Genomic DNA, 13,597 nt, shown 5'->3' with positions numbered 1-13,597 from the left:
TTGTAACCCCGTAGGCCACATACGATAATATGGCACCAATGTTCATATTAAGGACTTTCAAGCCTGTGTCCAGGCTCAGTTGGACTAAGTGCCCTGGTGATGTCGGTCACTGGCCAAGGAGAGGAGGGAAAGCCGTGATCAGTCCCACATGATTGTGAAGTCCAATAAGCCTCACTGCCCTCGTCGGTGACTGAAGACGAATGGAGGTACCACAGTTAAGGATGTCTAGACGGGTGGGATGTTTAGGTGGCCAGTGACATGGAAGCTCAATTCTTTGGCAGTGACAGCAGTAAAGAGGGTGGGACACCTCAGTCCAGCCCTAAACTCACCACGGAAAGAGGGAGCACTTCCTCAAAGTCAGCAGATGGTTGAGGTTACGATCTGGTGGCCCCCTCAGAATCCGGGACCTACAAGAGAAGAGGCTGTGACACAGTGGTGATGCAGGACCGACGTGTTTCCGAGACTAAAGCCTAGGTCCTCACAGGCAGGACCTCTGCCTTCTCTTTGCATCTACAGACCTAGCAGAGAACCCGACACATAGCAGGTGCTCAGTAAGGAGCTGTGGAATGAAGGTAGGCATCTCTAGGGAGCAAGGAGTACTCCATCCCCTTCTCCTGCCCCGTAAGTCAGGGAGCTGACAAGCAAAGGAGCCCGTGCGACAGGAAGTGGCACAGGCAGGAGAAAGTGAGGCAGATGCGAGCAGAAGTGGGTGTGGCCAGAGCTAGAGGAGCTGAGTCCCGAGGGACTGCAGAGGGAGCCTGCTCCTAGGACTTAGGATAAATTAGATGATATATATACCGCTCTATGTCAGAGCGTGTGGGTAACTCAGGGAAACCCATTCCTGCGTTTAGAAAACAACTCAGAGCACAGATCTTTCCGGGGTGGATTGGTCTCATCTCTATGTGAAAGAGGTTTCCTGAAAAGAGCAGAGTGAGAGAAATCAAACACAGGTCAGGTGTCTAATCCCTACTAAGCTAACCACGCCTGTGTCCTTTGAAATAAATGCTGAATGACTTCATTCATTCATTCACTCATTCATTCACAGTGCCTCAGTGCCCTTACTTTACAGTAGGCCTGAAGCTCTTTCTTACCCATTTCATGGGATGGCTCTGATGATAAACATGAAAGCTCCTTCAAAACATTTCACATTCAAGCACCCCAGGCTATCCCACTGAAATGAATTTTAGATAACTATCTCTTGTGCTTTAACATGTTGTGTAACATGTTTGCAATAAGAAGGTCATCTGCTGGGGCTTAGAATCAGCTGTGATCCAGAGACAGGGTCGTATTTGTTACAAATGTTGACCACCCCCATGCAAAAGCCAAGTGTCCTTCACAGCGAACCTCCTCCCCTTTTCTCTCCTCACTTGGGACATACCTTACACAGCCCCAGGGCTTTATCTTGTCTGGCTCCTTTTGGACATAAATGCGCTGGATGTTTTGTTGGTGAAGCTGCAGTCTCCTCAGAGCATGTGTGCTGGGCAGCCACGAGGAAGGGAACGTTGGAAACCTCTAAGGCAGTGACTTATCGCTCTCACCCAGACCGTGCTATGTCACTCCAGATGAGTAACTGAACGTAACTGTGCCTGAATTTCTGTAAAGTAACCTGGAATGACTCGGTGACAGACACGTGCAGAGCTGGAAAGCCAGGCACTCCCACTGTGAGAAAGGGACAGGTTCATGTCACTTTTCACTTGAGTGGATCCAAGCAAATCAGTATTGGGAAAGTGGCGAAAGAGGAAAAATGACTTGCTACAAAAGCAAGGTGGGCCACACAGCAAGAATGTGCATTGGTAAGGGAATAAGAAGCTGAGCTAAAGGAGACCATGAGACCTCGCCTTAGGTTGACGAGATGAAGAACGACCCGTTTCTAAGCATAATATGGCATTAGGATCATCTACAAACTGGTGATTCTGCAGCAGGTCAAAGGGGGCAAATGTGCTGAGTGCTGGGCCTGGATCCACACTAGGGGGAGCTGGTGTTGAGAACAATAGGACGTCCTCTCCTGGGCTAGCAACAGGCGAGGGCCAACCAATAACCTGGGGTACTTAAATGTGTAATGTTTCGAAGGAGCTTTCGTTTTTATCATCACAGCAATCCCATGAAACGGGTAAGAAAGTGTTTTAGGTCCATCATAAAGTCAGGGCACTGAGGCACAGTGAATGAATGAATGCATGAATGAATGAATGAGTAAAATCATTCAGCATTTATTCCAAAAGGCACAGATTTTGTCAGCATAGACCAACTAAGAGATGTGGCTGCACCTGGTTAAAAACTATCCTAAGAAGGAAAAACCCAACAGCTGTGATTTGATAAATAAACATACCCTGTTTCCCTGAAAATAAGACCTAGTCGGACAATCAGGCCAATTGCATTTTTTGGAGCGAAAATTAAGATAAGACCCGGTCTTATATTACATTTTATATTATATTTTATTTTATGTTACATTATATTAGACCGAGTCTTATATTATAGTAAAATAAGGCTGGATCTTATATTAATTTTTGCTCCAAAAACACATTAGAGCTGATTGTCTGGCTAGGTCTTATTTTCGGGGAAACGCGGTAATTCTGGCTGAGCAAGGGAAGAGAGAAAAGAATAAAATCATGGAACAAAGGAAGAGAACAGAATGCCGGTCAGATTTAAGAGGGGCAGAATCCAACAATGAGGGATATTGTAAAGATCGACGTGGGTAGGAGCACTGGGTCAGTTCAAGGGGGTGAAAGGCCTCAAATTTAGATTGGTCCCTAAAACTACCACTCTCTTCCAATGATCAGGGTCCCCTTATTCTCCAAGCTTCCCCAGGGCTTAGTGCCCAAGGGAGCAGGAAGCCCTTCCAGAAGGAGGGGACCAGAGCAGGCAGCCTCCCCTCACTGGCTCTGCCTCCCGCACCACGGGCCTCCCCAGAAAAGGCCTAGCCTGTCAGTCTGGGGAGGAAGCTGAAGGAGGTCTGACTCACTCACTCTGTCCCCAGCCACTCGGATCCTGGGTGGGCAGGCCTGCGCACAATGAGTCACCGAGAGCTGTGAATACTATTCTGAGCTCTGCCAAGGACACGGATGCTCCTGTTGGCACCCTGGCACCCTTCACAGTTTCTCTCCTTCCTCAGCTGCCCGTCAGGAGACAAGTGCTGTAGGAATGGAAAATTTGAGCTGTTCTAGCCCAGGACAGAAACTATGTAGCTCTTTCTATTCTTCCTGCTTCCCTTCTCAGTTCCTGGAAGTCATTGATAGGAACCTGAAACTGAGAGTTACCTCCTTCCAAGCCCAGTGGAGGTGGTGTTGCTAAGAAGCCATTCCAGGGGAGGGCAGGGCATACCTTGTGGAATTACCCAAATGAATCACCTGGCTATTTATTTGGACTGGAAACACCCAAGAAGCACGTAAGTTTAAGTTTTAGATTCTACAAGGAAAAGCACTGGGACCCACAGCTCTGCCTAAGTGTATAGTTAATTTCTCAGTCTATCCAGCTCCCATATAGTCCGTGATGACCTGCACCCATGCAGGCCATGTAAAGAGTTAAGTGCTGTATAGACTATGTCGAGCCCACCAAATGCTGTTGGACTCAGATACCAGGAATTTAAATAAGAATGTGCCTTTGTAATATCTTCTTACTACTCTGTATTAAACTGCAAGAGGATCCACGGGGGAAACTCAGCCATTCCTCATCCTCTCACTGTCGGTGTCACAGATCCTTGAGGACGGGTAATTGGAAAAGCAAAGGTCATGCTTCAGGAAGATGAGAAGTGGAGGACATTCCATTAACAAATATTTACTGAATATGAGGAAGGCATCTGGGGGGCTACAGTGATGACGGAAGCACCTTCAGGAGATGAAATCTAGCAGAAGAGATAAGATATGTACACAAATCAGTTTAAGTAAGCACAGAGTCCTACAGGATACGAGGAAGGAGATTTACCTGGTTTGATGAAAGTCAGGCAGGATTCATGAACTGAGCCTTGGAGAACAAGTACGGTTCCCACAGGGGAGACAGAGGTGATACAAAGGTACAGGAAACTGTCTCATTTTTCTACAAGAATGTGGGGAGGGAAAACTGGAGAGGCACCTTGGGTTTGGACAGGCCGTCCTGTAAATGACAAACTTACAAGCCTGGGCTTGACCCAGTGCGTGTGGAGACTCACTGAAGCCCCTCGACTGGGTGAGACTCATGATCACATCAGAGTCTCCACAAGCCCAGTCTGGCAATGGCCTGCAGGATGGAGCAAAAGGGAAAGAAATCAGAGGTGGAGAACTAGGGTTTTATGTCAGGTGGGAGTAACAAAGGTCTGAACCAGGCGGTAACAATGGAGATAGAAAAGGTGTGGACAATATTATGGACGTGATGAAACAGACTGAATTTTCACTGGCTGTGAGGAAATGAGAGAGGGAGAGGAAGACATCAAAACAACTCTGGACAACTAGAAACCACCAGAGATATACATGGGGGTTTTTTTTCAACTAGAAAAAGTGATTTTTAAGCCAGCAAGACTGAGAAAATGACAGTGCCATTAACAGGCTTATGAGGAGGAGGAAGAGATTTGGTGGGTGGTTCTCCCTTGTGAGTGCTGAGAGGCCCTGTAAATGCCCAGAACACAGACGAAAATACTTACGGGAGAGATCAGGGTGGAGGGAGAGCTGGGAGTTAGCCACATGGGGGACAGTGGAACACAGCAAAGAAAAGCATTCTGAAGGTGGAACTAACAAAATGAAGACCTACATTTAAAGAACGGAAGAAACAGAAACAAAATGGGGGAAAGCAAAAAGAATGAGTTTTTATCAAGTCCCAACCATATTCTTGTGCTCCGAGATTTGCATATATTGTTATCTGTGAAGTATTTCTTCCACTTTACGGATGAGAAAACTGAATCTGTTAGTCCACCAAACAACCCAGATGCCCACATCTGAAACCCAAGAGTCATTCTCTCCAAGCCCATCTCCTTCACTTCTCACAGTCTATTGCAACATGACTTGTTAATTCTACCTTCAAATCTTCTTTGACTCTATTCTCTTCTTCCAACCTTACTTTAGGTCTTCAATTCTTCCCTGCTTAGGCAATAACCTCCTATCTCCAGGGCTCCACATTCATGGTCTCACCCATCCTTCCCTACCACCCAAGTGTTCTAACACAAATCTGGTTCTCACAAAGGCTTCAGAAGCTTGCAAGGCCCTTGATAAGATGTTCCACTGACTCTGTAGGATGTTGGCCCCTCAGTTGTAAGCACTACACGCTCCAGCCTCACACGCTTACCTGTGGTTCACAGAATCCAGCACCTTCCCATGTCTGCAGGTTTCCTCTCTTTCAAGACTATCTCCTGCAGTTTTTCAAGAGCAAATCAGGGATCATAGCTTCAAGTTGTACTAATCTTCCCAGGGGCCCATTTTCTGTACTCAATTACCCTGGCCATACCCCCCTCACACTACAATATTTAATCCATATGACGGTCTCACTGAATTAGCAGTAGTTTGGGGGCCGGGGTTTTCTTTTATATACTGGTGTCTGATACTCAACATTTCCTGGTAGAATTAATAAAACAATCAATTCAAACGCAAGTCTAATTTTGAGGTTCACATTCCTTCCACTATACTATAAAGTCAGAGGGTAGACAAAGAAACAAGATAGTGTAGGATGACAAAAAAGCAAAAGGCCGTCTATGAAAAACCCACAGTTAACATCATACTTAACGGTGAAAGACTAGACGCTTTCTTCCTTAGTTCAGGAGCAAAACAAAAATGGCCACTCTCATCACTTCTATTCAACATTGTACTGGAGGTTCTAACTAGGGAAATTAGGCAAGAAATAAAGGCATCTAGACAGGAAAGGAAGACGTAAACTATCTCTAGTTCCAGATGAGGTGATCACACATATAAAAAACCCTAAGGAATCCACAAAGGAATTATTAGAACAATAAACAAGTTCAGCTGGGTTGCAAGGAAATAAGGTCAATATACAAAAATCAATTGTATCTCTATATACTAGCAATGAACAATATGAAATGAAACAAACAATTCCATTTACAATAGTAGCAAAAAGTTAAAAAAAATACTTAGGAATAAATATAACAAAAGAAGTACAGGACTTGTATACTGAAAACTATGAAACATCATTGAAAGAAAGTAAAGATCTCGATAAATGGAAAGACCTTCCATATTTATGGACTGGAAGGTCTAATATTGTTAAGATGACATTACTCCCCAAATTGATCTGCAGAGTCAACATGATCCCTTTCAAAATTCCAGCTGCCTTTTTTATTTTTTTTGCAGAAATTAATAAATTGAGTCTAAAATTCATGTGGAAATGCAAGGGGCCCAGAATCACCAAATCAAAATTGAAAAAAGAAAAAACAAAGTTGGAGGACTCATACTTCCTGATTTCAAAACTTACTACAGACATAGGATAATCAAAACTCTATGGTAGTGGCATAAGGATAGACATATAGATCCATATAGACATATAGATCAATGAAATAGAATTAAAAGTTCAGAAATAAACCCTTACATTTATGTGACCTTGATCTTTGACAAGGGTGCCAAGACAATTCAATGGGGAACTCACTGTCTTTTCAACAAATGATGCTGGGACAACTGGATATCCACATGCAAAACAATGAACTTGCACTCCTACCTAATACGATATACAAAGTTAACTCAAAAGAAATCATACACCTAAAGGTAAGAGCTAAAACAATAAAAGTCTTAGAAGAAAACTTAGGAGTCAATCTTCATGACCTTGGATTTGGCAAAGATATCTTATAAAGTTCGTGTTACACCACTTTGCTTTTATGAAAGACCTACATTAATACCTGTTTCTGGTAACCAAAAGAAATCCGAACAGAATTTTCGCTTTTACAAAAAAAGCTGTTACCATATTGTCTTTGGTAAAAGCAAAGTAGCCTAACGCAAACTTCTGGAAAGTGGGGGATACCTGTATACCCAAGAGACCTGAAAACATATAGCCACACAAAAACCTGTACACAAATGTTCATAGCAGCATGATTCATAACAGCCGAAAAGTGGGAATAACCCAAATGTCCATCAACTAATAAGCGAATAAACAAGATGTGGTCTACACATACAATTCAGTCATAATAAGGAAGGAAGGACTGATATATACTACAACACAAATGAGCCTTTTTTTCTGTATTGTGCTTGCAGGATTTTAATTTATGGAGGTGACTGGGTGATGACCCGGACAGGTCAATGCCACTGAAAGCAGACTTTCGTTACTTACAGTTCCTGAGAGGAGGGCACAGCACTGCCACACAGGACCACAGGGAAGCTCCAGTTGGAGTCCGGAGGCGGAAGCAGCAAGCCAGAGCCTGTATTGTGTTTTCTGCAGGAAAGGCAAGGCAGGACAGGGTCAGGACGGCTGGTCTGAGTAACTGGTGGGCTCTGGGAAGGGGCTAGTCCGAGTTGTCTGGTACCTGTTTCTGGGTTGATTTAGGCCACGGCGAATATTGGCTGGTGTGTGAGAGTTTGATAAAGAAGTTTGGTTGGGGTGGGGGTCATTGCACAGGAAAAGTGTGCTCCAGGGTAAGTCCCTGTCTAGCTCTAATAATTGGATAGCCCTGGGTGGGGCAGTCTCTGCCCTGGTCAGCGAGGTCACAAATGCCGGAGCGTCTAAATGAGAAAATAAAAACATGTAGTTAATACAGTTGACCCTCTGATGAATGGATGCCAAATAAACAAATGCAGAATCTAAGAAAACCCAGTTAGAACAGCCTTGAAAACATTATGCTACAGTGAAAGAAGCCAATCACAAAAGACCACATATTATACGATTCCATTTATATGAAAGTCCAGAATAGGCAAATCCACAGTTACAAGATATAAATCAGTAGTAACCAGGAGCTGGGTTGAGAGGAGAATAGAGTGACTGCTGATGGGTATGGGTTTTCTTTTGGGGGGGTGATGACAATGTTCTAAAATTAGATAGTAGTGATAGATGCACCACTCTGTGAATATCCCCAAAACCACTACACACTTTAATTGGGTGACTTGCATGGTATGTGTAAGTGATAGCTCAATAAAGTTATTATTTTTTTAAAAAAGAGACAAGGGAAGAGGGTGTTTAATACCATCACAAACAAGACATCAGTGGAAGAGACGTGTCGCCACTGTTTACAATGAGATCTCTGGTCTCCCAGATTTTATAGCTAGAGATAAGGGTTCATGATGCAAGATCTCAAAATTAACTCAGTAAACAAGAGTCAGCCGTAATATCTCACCAGGAGAAGAACACCATAAAAATACTGTTTAACAAGATTATTCTAAGAGTGGAGCATGGGGTAGACAGGAGCAGGGCAAGACTGGAAGGAGAAACACCAAAAATAAGGCTGCGAAGAGGAAGTGGCTTAGAAATCAAAATGAGAGATGAATGGGGAAAGCAAGAAAGAACGAATCAGCAACAACTGGAGGCTGACGACAAAAAGGGAAAAGATGTGTCAAAAGTGACCCTGAAGGCTGTGAGCGTGGGGGAACAGATGGTGTTGCCACTGACAGTTAAAGAGAACCCAGAAAATGTGAGAATTATGCCGAAGTCCAGGACTCATGGTCCAGTAATGAGAGAGAGCTACTTAACCAATAAGAAGCTAAATATGGGGGTGGCTGGTTAGCTCAGTGGGTTAGAGCGTGGTGCTGGTAGCACCTAGTTTGCCAGTTCGAACCCCGCATGGGCCACTGTGAGCTGTGCCCTCCTTAAAACAAACCAACCAACCAACAAACAAAAACAACATCCAAATATGCCTAGATGCCAAAGGTCACTCGAAGACATTTCAAGCAGCTTGGGTAGTGGGTTTGCAGGGACTGGGTGAGAGAATGAGGTATATATATATATTTTTTTATTAAATTTATTGGGGTGACAATTGTTAGTAAAATTACATAGATTTCAGGTGTACAATTCTGTATTACATCATCTATAAATCCCATTGTGTGTTCACCACCCAGAGTCAGTTCTCCTTCCATCACCACATATTCGATCCCCCTTACCCTCGTCTCCCACCCCCCACCCCCCGCCCCCCTTACCCTCTGGCAACCACTAAACTATTGTCTGTGTCTATGAGTTTCTGTTTCTCAGAATGAGGTATATTAAATTGTGTTGCAGGCAGGACATCCTAGGGATCTCCAGGCAATTTAAGATTAGAAAATGACTAACAAATTGAGACTAGAGATAAATATTTGGCAGTCGTCTGTAGGTTTGGGGTAAATATGAAAAGTGAACTTTCTAAAGGAAGCACTGGAACTGGAATAGAGAAAACTAAGCATTACCTAAGTTCTACCTTCCACTTACCAGGCACCCCAGGAGGGGATTTCTCAAAATGATTAGAAGGTAATCCTGACTTTATCTAGAGTTTTGTAGACAGGATGAAGACAAGTCTGAAAATAGAGTAAGAACAACAGTCTCAGGAATACAGACGATGAAACAATTTTGTCCAGAGAGTTTTCTTGGGATTGAGGATTAGAAGGGAAAGGGGAAATCAAGGTCAAACGATGACAAGGTAGGCAACAACTTCATCAGTAAAGAACTGGACTCCCAGATTTGATCAGAAATCAATAGCTGGGGGAAGAGTTTCAATAAAAATTTAAGATCAGAAGCCTAAAAAGCTGAAAGGGAGAGACGGACATGGTCTTCAAATATACCAAGAGAAAATACACATCATTCCTTTGGAAGGAAGAATTAGGACCAATGGAAGTAATTATAAGGAGATTTCCACTCGGTATGTGCACAAATTTTCTAACAATCAGAACTTTTTCCACAACGGCATGGCCTCACAAGGGAGAGTGTGCTCTGTCTCTGAAAGAGTTCATTTCCAAGTACAGATCCACGTTGTGACTAGCTGTTAGGATGACACACAGGAATTCATACACCAGGGAGGAGGAAGAACGAGCTCTGTTAGACTCTGACCTCCATAATTCAAAGCTGGAGTCCAGATTAAGGAAGGAATGGTTGGTGAACAAGAAAAAAGAAGTTTTCACGGGTAGATCACCCGGGTTTGCTGGGCAGACCATCCGGGTTTGCTGGGTAGACCATCTGGGTTTGCTGGGTAGACCATCCGGGTTTGCTGGGTAGGTTTGCTGGGTAGACCATCTGGGTTTGCTGGGTAGACCATCTGGGTTTGCTGGGTAGACCATCCGGGTTTGCTGGGTAGACCATCCGGGTTTGCTGGGTACACCACCCGGGTTTGCTGGGTAGACCTCTGGGTTTGCTGGGTAGACCATTCGGGTTTGCTGGGTAGACCACCCAGGTTTGCTGGGTACACCACCCGGGTTTGCTGGGTAGACCTCTGGGTTTGCTGGGTAGACCATCCGGGTTTGCTGGGTAGACCTCTGGGTTTGCTGGGTAGACCTCTGGGTTTGCTGGGCAGACCATCCAGGTTTGCTGGGTAGACCATCCAGGTTTGTGTAGGTAGGCCATCCGGGTTTGCTGGTAGACCTCTGGGTTTGCTGGGTAGACCTCTGGGTTTGCTGGGTAGACCATCCAGGTTTGCTGGGTAGACCATCCGGGTTTGCTGGGTAGACCTCTGGGTTTGCTGGGTAGACCTCTGGGTTTGCTGGGCAGACCATCCAGGTTTGCTGGGTAGACCATCCAGGTTTGTGTAGGTAGGCCATCCGGGTTTGCTGGTAGACCTCTGGGTTTGCTGGGTAGACCTCTGGGTTTCTGGGCAGACCATCCAGGTTTGCTGGGTAGACCATCCGGGTTTGCTGGGTAGGTTTGCTGGGTAGACCTCTGGGTTTGCTGGGTAGACCTCTGGGTTTGCTGGGTAGACCATCCAGGTTTGCTGGGTAGACCATCCAGGTTTGCTGGATAGGTTTGCTGGGTAGACCATCTGGGTTTGCTGGGTAGACCTCTGGGTTTGCTGGGTAGACCATCCAGGTTTGCTGGGTAGACCATCCGGGTTTGCTGGGTAGACCTCTGGGTTTGCTGGGTAGACCTCTGGGTTTGCTGGGTAGACCATCCAGGTTTGCTGGGTAGACCATCCGGGTTTGCTGGGTAGGTTTGCTGGGTAGACCATCTGGGTTTGCTGGGTAGACCTCTGGGTTTGCTGGGTAGACCATCTGGGTTTGCTGGGTAGACCTCTGGGTTTGCTGGGTAGACCATCCAGGTTTGCTGGGTAGACCATCCGGGTTTGCTGGGTAGGTTTGCTGGGTAGACCATCTGGGTTTGCTGGGTAGACCTCTGGGTTTGCTGGGTAGACCATCCAGGTTTGCTGGGTAGACCATCCGGGTTTGCTGGGTAGGTTTGCTGGGTAGACCATCTGGGTTTGCTGGGTAGACCTCTGGGTTTGCTGGGTAGACCATTCGGGTTTGCTGGGTAGACCATCTGGGTTTGCTGGGTAGACCATTCGGGTTTGCTGGGCAGACCATCTGGGTTTGCTGGGCAGACTACCTGGGTTTGCTGGGCAGACCACCTGGGTTTGCTGGGTAGACCATCTGGGTTTGCTGGGTAGACCATCCGGGTTTGCATAGGTAGGCCATCTGGGTTTGCTGGGCAGACCATTCGGGTTTGCTGGGCAGACCATTCGGGTTTGCTGGGCAGACCATTCGGGTTTGCTAGGTAGACCATCTGGGTTTGCTGGGTAGACCATCCGGGTTTGCTGGGTAGACCATTCGGGTTTGCTGGGTAGACCATCCGGGTTTGCTGGGTAGACCATCCGGGTTTGCTGGGTAGACCATCCGGGTTTGCTGGTAGACCATCCGGGTTTGCGGGGTAGACCATCCAGGTTTGCTGGGTAGACCATCCAGGTTTGCTAGGTAGGCCATCCATTTGGAGAACTTGTTCACTTTTCATCGTAGAAGGGACGGCAGTAGTAAGGCGTAGAGGGGATAGTTGAAGATCTCAATTGAGAGGTCTGTACAGTTTAAGAACTGAAGGAAAAAAAAGATGGAGAGAAACTAATCAAAGGGAGTGGGATTTAGAGTGACGTTTATTCCTCTGAAAGACAGAGAACTGTCCAAGTAGAGAAACTCCAGACAATCTAGATCTGTTTTGTTAAAACAGGTTGTCATCAGTCATCAGTGGTGAGAGGAGCCAGGGGGCAGAGGGAACTGAGAATATGAGAGAGAATAACTAGCCAGGAGGGTTTTTAAATAGATATAAAGTAATAATGAAATAAAGAACATGAGGCACTTCTGGTGCTGAAAAGTACAGCAGGCGAAGTCTTTGGAACTTTGTCTCCCCCTGCTGATCAGGAGGGACATGCGGCCAGAGATACGGAAAAGGGGTTACTTGGGAGCTGTTTCTTTGGGAGGCAGGAAGGAGTAGGAGGCAAACACAAATGTGAAAAAATCTCTTCTCTATTAGAACCACCACAATCCTGCAGCATTAAATGAGCTGGTAAGAAGTTACACAGGCTGAGCCAAAGAGTAGACGGATGTGGGCAGCGATGTGTCATTCCTATGGACCACTCTCGCTCGTCTTTTCTCCAAAAGGTTCTACTCTAAACCAACCCATCCCTTGATCCAGAGGCTGTTTCATCAGCCAGTAAATAAGTCATGGCAGAGAACAGGGGTGGGGGTGTATTTGGGGGGCTTTGCTCTTGTTTTAACTTAATGAGGGACCTTTCCGTCAGTCATGACACAGGCTTGTTTCTCAAAAGTTCTGTTCAATGACTGGGTGACTACCCGGTTTCCCCGAAAATAAGACCGGGTCTTAAGTTGTGCTCCAAAAGGACGCATTAGGACTTCTGTTCAGGAGATGTCATCCTGAAGAATCATGCTAGGGCTTATTTTCCGGTTAGGTCTTATTTTCGGGGAAACACGGTACGCAGCACTTGCATTCCTCCAAAAGCTTGTTCACTGAATCATGTTCTATGTGAATCCAGCTAGTTGTGCAAACAATGATAAAACCTATTTCATGGCTATGGAGCATTTGGGGAAGGATCTCTCTGCTGCTTCCCCCTCCCAGCCCTACCCTCCTGGCTCCAGAGTGGTGGTTCTTTCCTTTATGAGCCCATTAACATCTTCATACCATGAAACAAAGGCAAGCTGTGTGTGTGCTATTCCTTAGGCACCGTTTTTAATGGGAATCAACTGCAAAACTGTTACGTTCCTGTAAGTTTCTATGGTGAGGCTAGGAAAACAAACAAAACGCTAAATAAAGAAGCAAATGCACACACCCACACAAAATCTAGGACTCTGGTATCCTGATGTCACTCTTTAGGGCATAATAATAACCATTAAACAAGGTGAAGGCCTTTGAAGTTCTCAAATGTAAGGTTTTACCTCAATACACTTATCCCATTAAAATCCACAACATTCCCACCGAACAGGGTGGCCCTTTTATTAGCTTCGATGAAGTTATGGGATGACAACTTTTTTATGATAAAGGAAATTTAAAATAGTTTCAAGGGATTTTGCTACTTTTTACATAATTTCTACAAGGGCAAAACAAATTATTTCTTTAATCAAAGGGCAGTAAAAAGCTGACTAACGACATTTTAGAAGCAAGACCCTCATTTCGAAGTGAATTCAACAGTCACTAGACAGAAGCGTGGGGGCGGGGAGGGGAAGGCAAGGAAAAAATAAACAAGAAAATTGTTAAAAAGAAACTAAAAGGGGAAAAGGGAAAGAAGAGGCAGGGACATTGGTAAAGAGGAAAGAGA

At 45.2% G+C, this 13,597-nt stretch overlaps 1 long non-coding RNA gene across 3 annotated transcripts in view; it reads right to left on the bottom strand.

The window, feature by feature from the left end:
- The window catches only part of LOC141567579 (uncharacterized), a 36,008-nt gene extending 27,220 nt beyond the window's left edge, over window positions 1–8,788 (bottom strand). For 2 of the 3 annotated variants that reach the window (XR_016021909.1, XR_016021911.1), the window contains exons 1-2: window positions 7,421–8,787; window positions 7,228–7,329 (exon numbers count right to left, since the gene is read on the bottom strand). This is a non-coding gene — a long non-coding RNA (uncharacterized LOC141567579). Of the gene's footprint in view, window positions 1–7,227; window positions 7,330–7,420 lie in introns of all 3 variants that reach the window. The other variant, XR_016021910.1, reaches the window with a different exon arrangement.
- Between the last annotated feature and the right edge of the window lie 4,809 nt (window positions 8,789–13,597).

Source organism: Rhinolophus sinicus, chromosome 8 (assembly GCF_057876585.1).
Source record: "Rhinolophus sinicus isolate RSI-liver-muscle chromosome 8, RSI-T2T, whole genome shotgun sequence".
Lineage (NCBI taxonomy): Eukaryota > Metazoa > Chordata > Mammalia > Chiroptera > Rhinolophidae > Rhinolophus > Rhinolophus sinicus.
The sequence above is the reverse complement of the archived record's forward strand: the minus strand, read 5'-3'. Positions and strand labels throughout refer to the sequence as shown.